The sequence below is a fragment of the Brachyhypopomus gauderio genome, chromosome 9, assembly GCF_052324685.1.
Source record: "Brachyhypopomus gauderio isolate BG-103 chromosome 9, BGAUD_0.2, whole genome shotgun sequence".
In the NCBI taxonomy this organism is placed as follows: domain Eukaryota; kingdom Metazoa; phylum Chordata; class Actinopteri; order Gymnotiformes; family Hypopomidae; genus Brachyhypopomus; species Brachyhypopomus gauderio.
The window spans coordinates 17,006,404-17,023,482 of NC_135219.1; the positions used below are offsets into that span (position 1 = coordinate 17,006,404).

The following is a 17,079-nucleotide window of genomic DNA, read 5'->3' on the forward strand; positions in this document are numbered from 1 at the left end:
TGCACGACGGCATCAGGCAGCGCAGTGTAACCTAAAGAAGGCTTGCGGTCTGTGTCAGGGAAAACACCTACAGGTGCTTCATGAGGTCAACGCCAGGTCATTGAAGGGACCAGCCAAGCTTGCCGCAATGGAGAAACCTAGCGAGAGTTCAACCACTGAGGTACTCTACCTCGATAGACCCACAGCAGGCAGTAGAGTCCTGCTAAAGGTTGTCCGCATTCTCATTCATCACGGCAACCAGACACTTGATACTTTCGCTGTCTTAGATGATGGCTCGGAGAGAACAATGCTGCTGCCTGCTGCGACAGACAGGCTTAGTCTGCAAGGCGCCCCAGAAGATCTATCACTGCGTACCATACGACAGGATGTGCAAACTCTCCATGGTGCATCAGTGTCTTTCTCGATCTCCTCTCCTGCCAACCCGAAACGGAAGTATCGCATCACAGGAGCATTCACTGCAGCTCGCATCGACCTAGCAGATCATACCTACCCCATGGAGCAACTTCAGCGAAAATACAAGCATTTGGTTGGTCTGCCAATACAGCCCTTCAAGACTGTCAGACCCCTTCTACTCATCGGGAGTGACCACCCACATCTCATTACTCCCATGGAGCCGGTCCGGTTGGGGCCTCCGGGAGGCCCTGCCGCAGTTCGTACGAGGTTGGGCTGGGTGTTACAGGGGCCTGCTAGTATGGTACACCAGACGGCTTGCCCACACCAGTGCTTGGTGACATCGGTACCAACTCAGGTGAATGAGCTGATGGGCTATGTGGAGAAATTATGGCAAGTTGATACGGTGCCATTCAGAAGTGATAAGCTGGTCACCCGCTCCAGACAGGATCATGAGGCTGTAAGCCTCCTTGAGATGCGAACCTCACGTGTGGATGTGGATGGTGTCCTCCGTTATGCCACACCGCTGCTCCGTCATACAAACATGCCCTGCCTTCAGGCCACTAAAGACGCCGTCATGCCATGCCTGAGGAGGGTTGAACGGAGATTGTCTAGAGATCCTGAGTGGGCCAGTGCCTACAAGGCAGAGATGGGAAAACTGATTCAAGCAGGATCAGTGAAGAAGCTCGAGACTCAACAGCTGTCTGAGGAAGGGGAAGCCTGGTATGTTCCCCATCACATGGTCAGTCATAACGGCAAGAACCGATTAGTGTTCAACTGTTCTTATCAGTACCAAGGGCAAAGCCTGAATGAACACTTACTTCCTGGACCAACATTAGGAGCATCTTTGCTAGGGGTCCTTCTGAGGTTCCGCGAGCATGCCACAGCCATCTCAGGTGATATCAAAGGTATGTTTCACCAAGTCCGCCTACTCCCTGAGGATCGCGCCTTGCTACGCTTCATATGGCGTGACTTAGCCCAGAATGAGCCTGTAGCAGTATATGAGTGGCAAGTACTGCCCTTTGGCACAACGTGCAGCCCTTGCTGCACCACATTTGCCCTGCAGCGACATGTTACAGATAACAGCCTGCCCGGGGACGAGGTAAGATCCTCAGTCAAGAGATGCTTCTATGTCGATAATTGTCTGCAGAGCTTCCCGACCGTGACTGAGGCTAGACATCTCATTGATCAGTTGAGACCGTTACTGTTGTCAGCTGGATTTGACTTGCGCCAGTGGGCCAGCAATGAGCCCGGGGCTATTAGTCACCTGCCTGAAGAGGCCCGATCAAACAGTGCTGAACTCTGGCTTAGTCTCGAGAAGGTTGACAGTCCCGAGTCCACCCTGGGTCTTAGTTGGAACTTTCAGGAAGATCTCCTTGGTTACAAGCACCGTCCGGTTCATTATGGCGTCCCGACTATGCGTAATATCTACAAGGTGCTCGCCAGTCAGTACGATCCTTTGGGGTTCATCTTACCCTACACCACCCGAGCCAAGATGTTAGTCCGGCACCTGTGGGACAAGCACAGAGGCTGGGATGACCCGAATTTACCCCCTGACCTCCTTCAGCAGTGGAGGGACTGGGAGGAAGAGTTGCAGTTTTTACCTCTGGTTGTCTTGCCACGGCCGTACTTACCTAAGGATGCAGATCTATCTGATGTCCAGCGAGAAGTGCATGTGTTCTGTGACGCTTCAGAACAAGCCTATGGCTCAGTAGCCTACCTACGGACTGTTGACGGTCAAGGCCAGACCTATCTGTCATTCTTGTTGGGCCGGTCAAGAGTTGCACCCAAACGACTGCTTTCTATACCCAGACTAGAACTTTGTGCCGCACTTACAGGTGCACAACTCTCTCAGATTGTGCAAAGGGAGCTTACCCTGAACATAGACAGAACAGTCCTGTGGTCAGATTCCACCACAGTATTGACATGGCTCAAGTCTGAATCTTGCCGTTTCAAGGTCTTTGTGGGCACTCGAGTTGCCGAGATCCAAGACCTGACAGATCCTCATGCCTGGCGGTATGTAGATTCAGCCAGGAATCCCGCCGACGACATCACAAGGGGAAGGACGCTGCAGCAGCTTGCAGAGGCCAATAGGTGGAGTCAAGGGCCATCCTTCCTTCTACAGAGTCCAGATCAATGGCCAGAGCAGCATACTACCGCGCTGGGAGATGACCTCACGGAGGTCCGTCGATCTACAACCTGCGGCACTGCCTCTGCCGTGTTGAACTCTTCAGATGCAGACCACAGCGAGTTCCATACCTGGGGGGAGCTCCTAGAGAGCACTGCACGAGAGTTATGTGGATCGGGCGATAAGAGCAGTCAACCTACGGCCGAACATTACCGCGACGCGGAGCAAGTTATCCTGAGCAGAGCCCAGCTGAGCAGCTTCCCAGAGGAATTCCACCGTCTGAGAGATGGTAAACCTATTCCCAAAAGCAGCCGACTGATAGCTTTATCTCCCGAGTTTGATGGAAGCGTAGAGCTTATCCGCGTGGGGGGGAGACTTCGCAGATCGGAGCATCTAGAGTTTAATACCCTACATCCAATCATCCTAGAGCCAGCACATCCAACAACCAAGCTGCTGATCCAGGATTTTGACCGACGTCTGCGACACCCAGGTCCAGAACGAGTGCTCGCTGAGATCCGCCGCTCTTACTGGATCCTGCGAGGACGCGAGGCGATCCGCCGTCTCCAGAGCAGCTGTGCTGATTGTCGTCGGTGGAAGTCGATACCTGCTGTGCCTAAGATGGCTGACCTCCCTGCAGCCCGCCTTCGTCTGTTCAAGCCCGCCTTCTATTCCACTGGAATGGACTGTTTCGGGCCACTAGGGGTCAAAGTGGGGCGGCGGGCTGAGAAGAGATGGGGGATTGTCTTTAAATGCCTGACTACTAGAGCTGTGCATCTAGACATCCTGACCTCTATTGATACTGACTCATTTCTGATGGCTCTTCGGAGATTCATCGCACGAAGAGGCAGACCTGCAGAGCTGTTCTCAGACCAAGGGACCAATTTCCGGGGAGGTGAGAGAGAGCTTAGAGAAGCATTCACAACGTTGTCTCCAGTCTTGCAACAACAACTATCCAAGCAGATGATTTCGTTTCATTTCAACCCCCCAGCTGCACCTCACTTTGGGGGTGCATGGGAGAGGGAGATACGTTCGGTGAAGACTGCTCTCTATACTACAGTGGGCGCACAGGCAGTCTCAGAGGAGGTCTTACGGACTGTGCTACTTGAGGTTGAAGGCATCCTCAACTCCAAGCCACTGGGCTACGTTTCCTCTGATGCGAGAGACCCTGATCCAGTCACACCCAATGTCCTCCTGATGGGGCGGCCAGATGGATCTCTCCCGCAGGTGGTTTACCCTAAGGATGAGCTCCTGAGCCGCCGCCATTGGAGGCACTCCCAGGTACTAGCAGACCACTTTTGGTCGAGCTTCATCCGCTCATACTTACCTGGTCTTCAGTCACGCCAGAAGTGGCGTTCTACACTAGCGGATCTAACAGAGGACTCTGTAGTCATGATTGTCGACCCCCAGCTCCCCAGAGCTCTGTGGCCAATTGGACGGGTCATCAAGGTCCACCCTAGTCCAGATGGACGAATTAGATCGGCTGATGTGCAGGTAAAGGATAGAGTATACACACGACCTGTCGCCAGGCTGGTCCTCCTTCCAGCTCTCCCGTCTGATGAAGATGAGAAGAGTCCCGCAGCTCCAACCAGTGTGCAGCCATAGAGCCCTTTTGTTTTTTAAGCAAATGTATTCTATACATTTGGGGGCGGCTGTACAAAAGGCCCTACAGGAGCGTAACCATTTAACTGGCTGGACGTGACGTCATCACTCTGGCAGTTGACGAGTTCGTTTCAGTTGGTCTTTGTGGGGAGCCCGTTGTGCGATGTTCGTCGAGGGATTTTGATTGTATATAGTGCATCGTTCGTGCGTACATGACTTAATGTAAGTTTATTGTTGTTCTGGATGGCGGAGGATGTAATGTAGTAGTAGTTGTAATGTAATATGATCACGTTTGCGTTCGTATGATCACGTTTGCGTTCGTGTGATCACGGCGCTTTGAGTTCACCGCACGGGTTTAGCTAACTTGTTAGCGGTTAGCACGTGATTATTAAGTTAGTTCAGTTACGATGACTTGTTTCTTTACAGTGTGTGTTATGTCCGACCCTTACGTTTGTATATTTGTTACCTTATAACTATTTACATAGCATACTATTTCGCTGTTATGAGTAGTTACATATTTCGTTGTACAGCGTTATTAAGTCATTAAGACAATTGCATATATTCGCCACCAGAGGGTGCAAAGGCACCAGTTGTACTGTTTATTCTATTTGTGCTTGTTATCTGTAAATGGAGATTATACATCTCATATCTGTATTTGTATTTTCAGAACCACACACACAACTACACATTTGCACTATACACAGCCATCCTGTAACACACACCTCACATTCATATCCCTGCCTTGAACTGAAGAATAAAGAGTTGAATGCATTTTGGCCTCAAGTGGTGTTCTGGCCGACACACCGGGGTTGAATATAGCAAAAGAGGGTAGACCAGTGACCAGCTCTAACTCTCAAGTTTAGTCTTCACTACAACACGTGTGTTAGATACGTGTCATATACATGTGTGTCAGATACATGTGTGTCATATACATGTGTGTCAGATACATGTGTGTCATATACATGTGTGTCATATACATGTGTGACAGATACATGTGTCATATACATGTGTGTCATATACATGTGTCAGATACATGTGTGTCAGATACATGTGTGTCAGATACATGTGTGTCAGATACATGTGTGTCAGATACATGTGTGTCAGATACATGTGTGTCATATACATGTGTGTCAGATACATGTGTGTCAGATACATATGTGTCAGATACATGTGTGTCAGGATGCAGATCTATCTGATGTCCAGCGAGAAGTGCATGTGTTCTGTGACGCTTCAGAACAAGCCTATGGCTCAGTAGCCTACCTACGGACTGTTGACGGTCAAGGCCAGACCTATCTGTCATTCTTGTTGGGCCGGTCAAGAGTTGCACCCAAACGACTGCTTTCTATACCCAGACTAGAACTTTGTGCCGCACTTACAGGTGCACAACTCTCTCAGATTGTGCAAAGGGAGCTTACCCTGAACATAGACAGAACAGTCCTGTGGTCAGATTCCACCACAGTATTGACATGGCTCAAGTCTGAATCTTGCCGTTTCAAGGTCTTTGTGGGCACTCGAGTTGCCGAGATCCAAGACCTGACAGATCCTCATGCCTGGCGGTATGTAGATTCAGCCAGGAATCCCGCCGACGACATCACAAGGGGAAGGACGCTGCAGCAGCTTGCAGAGGCCAATAGGTGGAGTCAAGGGCCATCCTTCCTTCTACAGAGTCCAGATCAATGGCCAGAGCAGCATACTACCGCGCTGGGAGATGACCTCACGGAGGTCCGTCGATCTACAACCTGCGGCACTGCCTCTGCCGTGTTGAACTCTTCAGATGCAGACCACAGCGAGTTCCATACCTGGGGGGAGCTCCTAGAGAGCACTGCACGAGAGTTATGTGGATCGGGCGATAAGAGCAGTCAACCTACGGCCGAACATTACCGCGACGCGGAGCAAGTTATCCTGAGCAGAGCCCAGCTGAGCAGCTTCCCAGAGGAATTCCACCGTCTGAGAGATGGTAAACCTATTCCCAAAAGCAGCCGACTGATAGCTTTATCTCCCGAGTTTGATGGAAGCGTAGAGCTTATCCGCGTGGGGGGGAGACTTCGCAGATCGGAGCATCTAGAGTTTAATACCCTACATCCAATCATCCTAGAGCCAGCACATCCAACAACCAAGCTGCTGATCCAGGATTTTGACCGACGTCTGCGACACCCAGGTCCAGAACGAGTGCTCGCTGAGATCCGCCGCTCTTACTGGATCCTGCGAGGACGCGAGGCGATCCGCCGTCTCCAGAGCAGCTGTGCTGATTGTCGTCGGTGGAAGTCGATACCTGCTGTGCCTAAGATGGCTGACCTCCCTGCAGCCCGCCTTCGTCTGTTCAAGCCCGCCTTCTATTCCACTGGAATGGACTGTTTCGGGCCACTAGGGGTCAAAGTGGGGCGGCGGGCTGAGAAGAGATGGGGGATTGTCTTTAAATGCCTGACTACTAGAGCTGTGCATCTAGACATCCTGACCTCTATTGATACTGACTCATTTCTGATGGCTCTTCGGAGATTCATCGCACGAAGAGGCAGACCTGCAGAGCTGTTCTCAGACCAAGGGACCAATTTCCGGGGAGGTGAGAGAGAGCTTAGAGAAGCATTCACAACGTTGTCTCCAGTCTTGCAACAACAACTATCCAAGCAGATGATTTCGTTTCATTTCAACCCCCCAGCTGCACCTCACTTTGGGGGTGCATGGGAGAGGGAGATACGTTCGGTGAAGACTGCTCTCTATACTACAGTGGGCGCACAGGCAGTCTCAGAGGAGGTCTTACGGACTGTGCTACTTGAGGTTGAAGGCATCCTCAACTCCAAGCCACTGGGCTACGTTTCCTCTGATGCGAGAGACCCTGATCCAGTCACACCCAATGTCCTCCTGATGGGGCGGCCAGATGGATCTCTCCCGCAGGTGGTTTACCCTAAGGATGAGCTCCTGAGCCGCCGCCATTGGAGGCACTCCCAGGTACTAGCAGACCACTTTTGGTCGAGCTTCATCCGCTCATACTTACCTGGTCTTCAGTCACGCCAGAAGTGGCGTTCTACACTAGCGGATCTAACAGAGGACTCTGTAGTCATGATTGTCGACCCCCAGCTCCCCAGAGCTCTGTGGCCAATTGGACGGGTCATCAAGGTCCACCCTAGTCCAGATGGACGAATTAGATCGGCTGATGTGCAGGTAAAGGATAGAGTATACACACGACCTGTCGCCAGGCTGGTCCTCCTTCCAGCTCTCCCGTCTGATGAAGATGAGAAGAGTCCCGCAGCTCCAACCAGTGTGCAGCCATAGAGCCCTTTTGTTTTTTAAGCAAATGTATTCTATACATTTGGGGGCGGCTGTACAAAAGGCCCTACAGGAGCGTAACCATTTAACTGGCTGGACGTGATGTCATCACTCTGGCAGTTGACGAGTTCGTTTCAGTTGGTCTTTGTGGGGAGCCCGTTGTGCGATGTTCGTCGAGGGATTTTGATTGTATATAGTGCATCGTTCGTGCGTACATGACTTAATGTAAGTTTATTGTTGTTCTGGATGGCGGAGGATGTAATGTAGTAGTAGTTGTAATGTAATATGATCACGTTTGCGTTCGTATGATCACGTTTGCGTTCGTGTGATCACGGCGCTTTGAGTTCACCGCACGGGTTTAGCTAACTTGTTAGCGGTTAGCACGTGATTATTAAGTTAGTTCAGTTACGATGACTTGTTTCTTTACAGTGTGTGTTATGTCCGACCCTTACGTTTGTATATTTGTTACCTTATAACTATTTACATAGCATACTATTTCGCTGTTATGAGTAGTTACATATTTCGTTGTACAGCGTTATTAAGTCATTAAGACAATTGCATATATTCGCCACCAGAGGGTGCAAAGGCACCAGTTGTACTGTTTATTCTATTTGTGCTTGTTATCTGTAAATGGAGATTATACATCTCATATCTGTATTTGTATTTTCAGAACCACACACACAACTACACATTTGCACTATACACAGCCATCCTGTAACACACACCTCACATTCATATCCCTGCCTTGAACTGAAGAATAAAGAGTTGAATGCATTTTGGCCTCAAGTGGTGTTCTGGCCGACACACCGGGGTTGAATATAGCAAAAGAGGGTAGACCAGTGACCAGCTCTAACTCTCAAGTTTAGTCTTCACTACATTTAATGGTCCTTCGAGCCGGATAGAGCTGTGTTTACCCCCTGAAGATGGATGCAGTACAACAACACGAGGCAGAGGATGTACGTCCCAAGCGGCGTCTACGGCTCCCAACTCGCTATGAAGATTATGAGGTAGCATTAGCCGGTTATCATCCTCACAGACATGGACACGATGACGGGCGGAATCCGTATCAGGAGGGAAGGGCCAAGATGACCACCCTCAACTACACTCACGGTTCACCACGCCACCAGCCCGTGGGATATGATGAGGATTGGACAGAGGCAGATGCATGCTATCCTGGCACCAGTCTGACGCTTGAAGCAGAAGACCAGAGGGCATCTCAGCTACGCTCAGATCAAGTATACAGGGGAGCGACACGAGATTACTCTACTCCACATCCATACTCTCTCTCTCGGCAGCCTGAAGAGGATATCAGAGTAGAGCTGGAGGAGATTCAGCATGAACGGCTCTTACTCCGACAATCACAGCAGCGCATTTCATCTGACCTAGCTGAACTTCGCTCCATCAGAGCAGATATGAAGGAGCTTGTAGATACAGCTCGTCACTTCCAGTCTGACCAAAGTCCTCTTCATAGCACACAACTGAAACAAGACGCCTGTGTTAGTAGACAGGACCCAACCCCAGCACAGATGTGGCCATCCTGCAAGAGCGAACCAGATATCGAGGAGGATGACTGGCCTGCGCCGCCTTCCTGGCCAGACAATTCAGAAGAAGTGCAACCATCTAGCGACCAACCGCTAACGGACCGCCTCGACCAGATGATTAGAGAGCTTCAGGCCCTCAAGATGGAGGCTCAGGCAACTGACAAGAGTATACATCTTAAGGCGAAGACATCTCCTCAAGCTCCAGTTCGCAACGCAAACGCTGATGGAGGACGCCATTCACGTGGAACTACTCACTCGCCTCAGGTAGTAAGCACCAGGACCACAGCACCCCCTCCTAGTTCCTGGACTCTACCGATGAGGTCGCAACGTCTTGAACGACAGTCGACAGTTCCACAGCCTGCAGCTCCCGCCCGATCGCGGCCACCTCTTCACACGCAGTCCCTCCATCACAGCTCCTCCGTGGCGGAGACATCTTACAGAGGGCCTCGTCCCACCATACCCAACTTCACAAACCGACACCCTAGTGAGTTTGCTCGACTGAAGATCGCATTGGAGAACCTCTTGCCCGCTGATGGGACTGAGCTATTCAAATATCAGGTACTGGTAGATCACCTGAAACTGGAGGAGGCTACGCTTATTGCAGACGCCTACTTGCACTCCCCAACGCCCTACACAGACACTATGGCAGCGTTGAGTGACAAGTTCGGCCAGCCCCATCAGGTAGCACTGAAGCGAATCGCTACAGTAATGGACTCCCCAGACGTGAGACGTGGGGACACCGCTGCCTTTGAGAAGTTTGCGCTTCAGATCCAGTCACTGGTGGGCATGCTCCGAACACTAGGCCCAGAAGGAGAAGTGGAGTTACAGTGTGGCTCACATGTGGCCCGACTGCTTAGTAAGCTACCAACCGAGCAGAGGGCAGAGTTTCGCCGCCGCATGTTCTACCACTCTGGGACCAGCTACACCCTGCTTGACCTTGCAGCATGGCTGAATTATGAGGCCTGGTGCCAAGATTTTGATGGCCAGCTACCTGCAAAGGGGACCAGGGAAGGACAGAGGCCTAGATTAGAGCCGCGTCAGGGAAGGAGATCAGCCACAGTTCTGCATGGCGCTGGCGAAGCAACGAAGAAGGAGAGCACTCCACCCAAGCAGGCTTTCTCGCAAGGGAAGAGCCAGCCCTATTGCCCCTTCTGTGACAGTTCAGAGCATTACCTCAGTCAGTGTACAGCGATATCTAAGCTTACCAAAACGCAAGTAGCGGACTGGATAAGGACCAGCCGGAGATGCTGGAGATGTGCACGACGGCATCAGGCAGCGCAGTGTAACCTAAAGAAGGCTTGCGGTCTGTGTCAGGGAAAACACCTACAGGTGCTTCATGAGGTCAACGCCAGGTCATTGAAGGGACCAGCCAAGCTTGCCGCAATGGAGAAACCTAGCGAGAGTTCAACCACTGAGGTACTCTACCTCGATAGACCCACAGCAGGCAGTAGAGTCCTGCTAAAGGTTGTCCGCATTCTCATTCATCACGGCAACCAGACACTTGATACTTTCGCTGTCTTAGATGATGGCTCGGAGAGAACAATGCTGCTGCCTGCTGCGACAGACAGGCTTAGTCTGCAAGGCGCCCCAGAAGATCTATCACTGCGTACCATACGACAGGATGTGCAAACTCTCCATGGTGCATCAGTGTCTTTCTCGATCTCCTCTCCTGCCAACCCGAAACGGAAGTATCGCATCACAGGAGCATTCACTGCAGCTCGCATCGACCTAGCAGATCATACCTACCCCATGGAGCAACTTCAGCGAAAATACAAGCATTTGGTTGGTCTGCCAATACAGCCCTTCAAGACTGTCAGACCCCTTCTACTCATCGGGAGTGACCACCCACATCTCATTACTCCCATGGAGCCGGTCCGGTTGGGGCCTCCGGGAGGCCCTGCCGCAGTTCGTACGAGGTTGGGCTGGGTGTTACAGGGGCCTGCTAGTATGGTACACCAGACGGCTTGCCCACACCAGTGCTTGGTGACATCGGTACCAACTCAGGTGAATGAGCTGATGGGCTATGTGGAGAAATTATGGCAAGTTGATACGGTGCCATTCAGAAGTGATAAGCTGGTCACCCGCTCCAGACAGGATCATGAGGCTGTAAGCCTCCTTGAGATGCGAACCTCACGTGTGGATGTGGATGGTGTCCTCCGTTATGCCACACCGCTGCTCCGTCATACAAACATGCCCTGCCTTCAGGCCACTAAAGACGCCGTCATGCCATGCCTGAGGAGGGTTGAACGGAGATTGTCTAGAGATCCTGAGTGGGCCAGTGCCTACAAGGCAGAGATGGGAAAACTGATTCAAGCAGGATCAGTGAAGAAGCTCGAGACTCAACAGCTGTCTGAGGAAGGGGAAGCCTGGTATGTTCCCCATCACATGGTCAGTCATAACGGCAAGAACCGATTAGTGTTCAACTGTTCTTATCAGTACCAAGGGCAAAGCCTGAATGAACACTTACTTCCTGGACCAACATTAGGAGCATCTTTGCTAGGGGTCCTTCTGAGGTTCCGCGAGCATGCCACAGCCATCTCAGGTGATATCAAAGGTATGTTTCACCAAGTCCGCCTACTCCCTGAGGATCGCGCCTTGCTACGCTTCATATGGCGTGACTTAGCCCAGAATGAGCCTGTAGCAGTATATGAGTGGCAAGTACTGCCCTTTGGCACAACGTGCAGCCCTTGCTGCACCACATTTGCCCTGCAGCGACATGTTACAGATAACAGCCTGCCCGGGGACGAGGTAAGATCCTCAGTCAAGAGATGCTTCTATGTCGATAATTGTCTGCAGAGCTTCCCGACCGTGACTGAGGCTAGACATCTCATTGATCAGTTGAGACCGTTACTGTTGTCAGCTGGATTTGACTTGCGCCAGTGGGCCAGCAATGAGCCCGGGGCTATTAGTCACCTGCCTGAAGAGGCCCGATCAAACAGTGCTGAACTCTGGCTTAGTCTCGAGAAGGTTGACAGTCCCGAGTCCACCCTGGGTCTTAGTTGGAACTTTCAGGAAGATCTCCTTGGTTACAAGCACCGTCCGGTTCATTATGGCGTCCCGACTATGCGTAATATCTACAAGGTGCTCGCCAGTCAGTACGATCCTTTGGGGTTCATCTTACCCTACACCACCCGAGCCAAGATGTTAGTCCGGCACCTGTGGGACAAGCACAGAGGCTGGGATGACCCGAATTTACCCCCTGACCTCCTTCAGCAGTGGAGGGACTGGGAGGAAGAGTTGCAGTTTTTACCTCTGGTTGTCTTGCCACGGCCGTACTTACCTAAGGATGCAGATCTATCTGATGTCCAGCGAGAAGTGCATGTGTTCTGTGACGCTTCAGAACAAGCCTATGGCTCAGTAGCCTACCTACGGACTGTTGACGGTCAAGGCCAGACCTATCTGTCATTCTTGTTGGGCCGGTCAAGAGTTGCACCCAAACGACTGCTTTCTATACCCAGACTAGAACTTTGTGCCGCACTTACAGGTGCACAACTCTCTCAGATTGTGCAAAGGGAGCTTACCCTGAACATAGACAGAACAGTCCTGTGGTCAGATTCCACCACAGTATTGACATGGCTCAAGTCTGAATCTTGCCGTTTCAAGGTCTTTGTGGGCACTCGAGTTGCCGAGATCCAAGACCTGACAGATCCTCATGCCTGGCGGTATGTAGATTCAGCCAGGAATCCCGCCGACGACATCACAAGGGGAAGGACGCTGCAGCAGCTTGCAGAGGCCAATAGGTGGAGTCAAGGGCCATCCTTCCTTCTACAGAGTCCAGATCAATGGCCAGAGCAGCATACTACCGCGCTGGGAGATGACCTCACGGAGGTCCGTCGATCTACAACCTGCGGCACTGCCTCTGCCGTGTTGAACTCTTCAGATGCAGACCACAGCGAGTTCCATACCTGGGGGGAGCTCCTAGAGAGCACTGCACGAGAGTTATGTGGATCGGGCGATAAGAGCAGTCAACCTACGGCCGAACATTACCGCGACGCGGAGCAAGTTATCCTGAGCAGAGCCCAGCTGAGCAGCTTCCCAGAGGAATTCCACCGTCTGAGAGATGGTAAACCTATTCCCAAAAGCAGCCGACTGATAGCTTTATCTCCCGAGTTTGATGGAAGCGTAGAGCTTATCCGCGTGGGGGGGAGACTTCGCAGATCGGAGCATCTAGAGTTTAATACCCTACATCCAATCATCCTAGAGCCAGCACATCCAACAACCAAGCTGCTGATCCAGGATTTTGACCGACGTCTGCGACACCCAGGTCCAGAACGAGTGCTCGCTGAGATCCGCCGCTCTTACTGGATCCTGCGAGGACGCGAGGCGATCCGCCGTCTCCAGAGCAGCTGTGCTGATTGTCGTCGGTGGAAGTCGATACCTGCTGTGCCTAAGATGGCTGACCTCCCTGCAGCCCGCCTTCGTCTGTTCAAGCCCGCCTTCTATTCCACTGGAATGGACTGTTTCGGGCCACTAGGGGTCAAAGTGGGGCGGCGGGCTGAGAAGAGATGGGGGATTGTCTTTAAATGCCTGACTACTAGAGCTGTGCATCTAGACATCCTGACCTCTATTGATACTGACTCATTTCTGATGGCTCTTCGGAGATTCATCGCACGAAGAGGCAGACCTGCAGAGCTGTTCTCAGACCAAGGGACCAATTTCCGGGGAGGTGAGAGAGAGCTTAGAGAAGCATTCACAACGTTGTCTCCAGTCTTGCAACAACAACTATCCAAGCAGATGATTTCGTTTCATTTCAACCCCCCAGCTGCACCTCACTTTGGGGGTGCATGGGAGAGGGAGATACGTTCGGTGAAGACTGCTCTCTATACTACAGTGGGCGCACAGGCAGTCTCAGAGGAGGTCTTACGGACTGTGCTACTTGAGGTTGAAGGCATCCTCAACTCCAAGCCACTGGGCTACGTTTCCTCTGATGCGAGAGACCCTGATCCAGTCACACCCAATGTCCTCCTGATGGGGCGGCCAGATGGATCTCTCCCGCAGGTGGTTTACCCTAAGGATGAGCTCCTGAGCCGCCGCCATTGGAGGCACTCCCAGGTACTAGCAGACCACTTTTGGTCGAGCTTCATCCGCTCATACTTACCTGGTCTTCAGTCACGCCAGAAGTGGCGTTCTACACTAGCGGATCTAACAGAGGACTCTGTAGTCATGATTGTCGACCCCCAGCTCCCCAGAGCTCTGTGGCCAATTGGACGGGTCATCAAGGTCCACCCTAGTCCAGATGGACGAATTAGATCGGCTGATGTGCAGGTAAAGGATAGAGTATACACACGACCTGTCGCCAGGCTGGTCCTCCTTCCAGCTCTCCCGTCTGATGAAGATGAGAAGAGTCCCGCAGCTCCAACCAGTGTGCAGCCATAGAGCCCTTTTGTTTTTTAAGCAAATGTATTCTATACATTTGGGGGCGGCTGTACAAAAGGCCCTACAGGAGCGTAACCATTTAACTGGCTGGACGTGACGTCATCACTCTGGCAGTTGACGAGTTCGTTTCAGTTGGTCTTTGTGGGGAGCCCGTTGTGCGATGTTCGTCGAGGGATTTTGATTGTATATAGTGCATCGTTCGTGCGTACATGACTTAATGTAAGTTTATTGTTGTTCTGGATGGCGGAGGATGTAATGTAGTAGTAGTTGTAATGTAATATGATCACGTTTGCGTTCGTATGATCACGTTTGCGTTCGTGTGATCACGGCGCTTTGAGTTCACCGCACGGGTTTAGCTAACTTGTTAGCGGTTAGCACGTGATTATTAAGTTAGTTCAGTTACGATGACTTGTTTCTTTACAGTGTGTGTTATGTCCGACCCTTACGTTTGTATATTTGTTACCTTATAACTATTTACATAGCATACTATTTCGCTGTTATGAGTAGTTACATATTTCGTTGTACAGCGTTATTAAGTCATTAAGACAATTGCATATATTCGCCACCAGAGGGTGCAAAGGCACCAGTTGTACTGTTTATTCTATTTGTGCTTGTTATCTGTAAATGGAGATTATACATCTCATATCTGTATTTGTATTTTCAGAACCACACACACAACTACACATTTGCACTATACACAGCCATCCTGTAACACACACCTCACATTCATATCCCTGCCTTGAACTGAAGAATAAAGAGTTGAATGCATTTTGGCCTCAAGTGGTGTTCTGGCCGACACACCGGGGTTGAATATAGCAAAAGAGGGTAGACCAGTGACCAGCTCTAACTCTCAAGTTTAGTCTTCACTACAACACGTGTGTTAGATACGTGTCATATACATGTGTGTCAGATACATGTGTGTCATATACATGTGTGTCAGATACATGTGTGTCATATACATGTGTGTCATATACATGTGTGACAGATACATGTGTCATATACATGTGTGTCATATACATGTGTCAGATACATGTGTGTCAGATACATGTGTGTCAGATACATGTGTGTCAGATACATGTGTGTCAGATACATGTGTGTCAGATACATGTGTGTCATATACATGTGTGTCAGATACATGTGTGTCAGATACATATGTGTCAGATACATGTGTGTCAGGATGCAGATCTATCTGATGTCCAGCGAGAAGTGCATGTGTTCTGTGACGCTTCAGAACAAGCCTATGGCTCAGTAGCCTACCTACGGACTGTTGACGGTCAAGGCCAGACCTATCTGTCATTCTTGTTGGGCCGGTCAAGAGTTGCACCCAAACGACTGCTTTCTATACCCAGACTAGAACTTTGTGCCGCACTTACAGGTGCACAACTCTCTCAGATTGTGCAAAGGGAGCTTACCCTGAACATAGACAGAACAGTCCTGTGGTCAGATTCCACCACAGTATTGACATGGCTCAAGTCTGAATCTTGCCGTTTCAAGGTCTTTGTGGGCACTCGAGTTGCCGAGATCCAAGACCTGACAGATCCTCATGCCTGGCGGTATGTAGATTCAGCCAGGAATCCCGCCGACGACATCACAAGGGGAAGGACGCTGCAGCAGCTTGCAGAGGCCAATAGGTGGAGTCAAGGGCCATCCTTCCTTCTACAGAGTCCAGATCAATGGCCAGAGCAGCATACTACCGCGCTGGGAGATGACCTCACGGAGGTCCGTCGATCTACAACCTGCGGCACTGCCTCTGCCGTGTTGAACTCTTCAGATGCAGACCACAGCGAGTTCCATACCTGGGGGGAGCTCCTAGAGAGCACTGCACGAGAGTTATGTGGATCGGGCGATAAGAGCAGTCAACCTACGGCCGAACATTACCGCGACGCGGAGCAAGTTATCCTGAGCAGAGCCCAGCTGAGCAGCTTCCCAGAGGAATTCCACCGTCTGAGAGATGGTAAACCTATTCCCAAAAGCAGCCGACTGATAGCTTTATCTCCCGAGTTTGATGGAAGCGTAGAGCTTATCCGCGTGGGGGGGAGACTTCGCAGATCGGAGCATCTAGAGTTTAATACCCTACATCCAATCATCCTAGAGCCAGCACATCCAACAACCAAGCTGCTGATCCAGGATTTTGACCGACGTCTGCGACACCCAGGTCCAGAACGAGTGCTCGCTGAGATCCGCCGCTCTTACTGGATCCTGCGAGGACGCGAGGCGATCCGCCGTCTCCAGAGCAGCTGTGCTGATTGTCGTCGGTGGAAGTCGATACCTGCTGTGCCTAAGATGGCTGACCTCCCTGCAGCCCGCCTTCGTCTGTTCAAGCCCGCCTTCTATTCCACTGGAATGGACTGTTTCGGGCCACTAGGGGTCAAAGTGGGGCGGCGGGCTGAGAAGAGATGGGGGATTGTCTTTAAATGCCTGACTACTAGAGCTGTGCATCTAGACATCCTGACCTCTATTGATACTGACTCATTTCTGATGGCTCTTCGGAGATTCATCGCACGAAGAGGCAGACCTGCAGAGCTGTTCTCAGACCAAGGGACCAATTTCCGGGGAGGTGAGAGAGAGCTTAGAGAAGCATTCACAACGTTGTCTCCAGTCTTGCAACAACAACTATCCAAGCAGATGATTTCGTTTCATTTCAACCCCCCAGCTGCACCTCACTTTGGGGGTGCATGGGAGAGGGAGATACGTTCGGTGAAGACTGCTCTCTATACTACAGTGGGCGCACAGGCAGTCTCAGAGGAGGTCTTACGGACTGTGCTACTTGAGGTTGAAGGC

General features: G+C 51.2%; 1 protein-coding gene across 9 annotated transcripts in view; it reads right to left on the reverse strand.

Annotated features, from left to right (window-relative positions):
- The window catches only part of gphnb (gephyrin b), a 119,727-nt gene that overhangs the window by 76,077 nt on the left and 26,571 nt on the right, over positions 1–17,079 (reverse strand). The gene's annotated exons all lie outside the window — the stretch shown is intronic.